Source organism: Microtus ochrogaster, chromosome 2, assembly GCF_000317375.1.
Source record: "Microtus ochrogaster isolate Prairie Vole_2 chromosome 2, MicOch1.0, whole genome shotgun sequence".
NCBI classification, from domain to species: Eukaryota; Metazoa; Chordata; class Mammalia; order Rodentia; family Cricetidae; genus Microtus; species Microtus ochrogaster.
The window spans coordinates 22056632-22058140 of NC_022010.1; the positions used below are offsets into that span (position 1 = coordinate 22056632).

The following is a 1509-nucleotide window of genomic DNA, read 5'->3' on the forward strand; positions in this document are numbered from 1 at the left end:
ACACACACACACACACACACACACACACACAGAGAGAGAGAGAGAGAGAGAGAGAGAGAGAGAGAGAGAGAGAGAGAAATATGAATAGTGTTTTATTTTTTTCCCAGTGAGCCCAGTATAACCACTCATCTACAGGCAAAGAACCTTTCCTGAGCTTGTTTTGTTGTTGTTGTTTGTTTGTTTTTAAATTTTGGTTCTTCAAGACAAAAACTCTGTGTATCCCACTCTGTCCAGGAACTCACTCTATAGAGCAGGCTGGAGATTTGCCTCTCTCTCTTTACCCTGAGGGCTGGGATTACAACTGCCCAGCCATAGATTAGTACAAGGACTGTAAAAAGGAAAGGAAGAAATGTAACTAAATAATGGTATTGTATACTGTCGAGCTTGTAACCACTTGTTAGTGATAGAAAATAAACAAGGCTGGGCCAGCAAGATGGTGTGAGTTCAGTCCCTGGGGCCCGCATGGTAGAAGGAGGGAACTGACTCCGAATGCTGTCCTCTGACGGCCACATGTGGTTCCACCCAAATTCACGCGTGCTCTCAGGCAGGCCGCCAGTGACTCCTACCCCGTGCTCTCAGGCAGGCCGCCCAGTGACCCCTACCCAGACTTCACAGGCAAACCACCTTGCTGGACCCCAGGGGACCCATGCTGTTTGATGTGTGCTTATTGTGGCCATAGATCAGACACTGGAATTCCAGCGCTGGCACCCGTCCCCAGAAGTTTATCCCAAAAGGACATGTTCTTCCTGCTAGGCCACTGAGTTCTTTGATACAATTCCAGGTTGGAGGCTCGCAGATCTAATTTGCTTAGCATTTAAAGGGGGAAAAAAAATCTTTTAATGAAGCTGTGCTATTTTTAAAAAAGCGGGCGGGAAACCCCAGCGTCATGATAGAAATGGGATGGAATGTGTGCAGAGAAGAAAGCCGGCGTGGAGACAGGAAGCAGATGAGGCATCTGAGAGAGAGAACCCCCCCCCCACCCCACCCAGGCATGTCCTGTTGTGCCCCTACACTTACTCAGGCTTGCCTTGAAGATCTGGAATGTTCTGGTGTTCCCGGGCTTAGCTACAGGGGAAGCAGGCTCTTGCAGAGTATTGAGTGAAGACTCAGGAAGCCAGAGCCAGGGAGATGGCTTAGTGTGGTCAGGTACTCAGCTCCAAACCTCCACCTGGTCACCCGGAACCCATGTGGAGAAAAGAGAGTATCACACTCTGGAAGTTGTCCTCTGGCTTACATAATACATACATAAATATATACACACATCATACTGTTGTAATATGAGCGGCAGGCTGGGCTGCATCCCGCCACCCGGCTAGCTTTACCCAAAATAATTACACGGAAACTGTATTCTTTTAAACACTGCCTGACCCATTAGTTTCAGTTTCTTATTGGCTAGCTCTTACATATCGATCTAACCCATTTCTATTAATCTGTGTAGCCCAGGAGCTGGCTTACCAGGAATGATCTTAACCTGCGTCTGCCTGGAGTGGGAGAATCATGGCGACTCCT

At 48.1% G+C, this 1509-nt stretch overlaps 1 protein-coding gene across 2 annotated transcripts in view; it reads left to right on the top strand.

Annotated features, from left to right (window-relative positions):
• Nucleotides 1–1509, top strand: part of Hip1 (huntingtin interacting protein 1) — a 123324-nt gene that overhangs the window by 14657 nt on the left and 107158 nt on the right. The window lies entirely within an intron of this gene.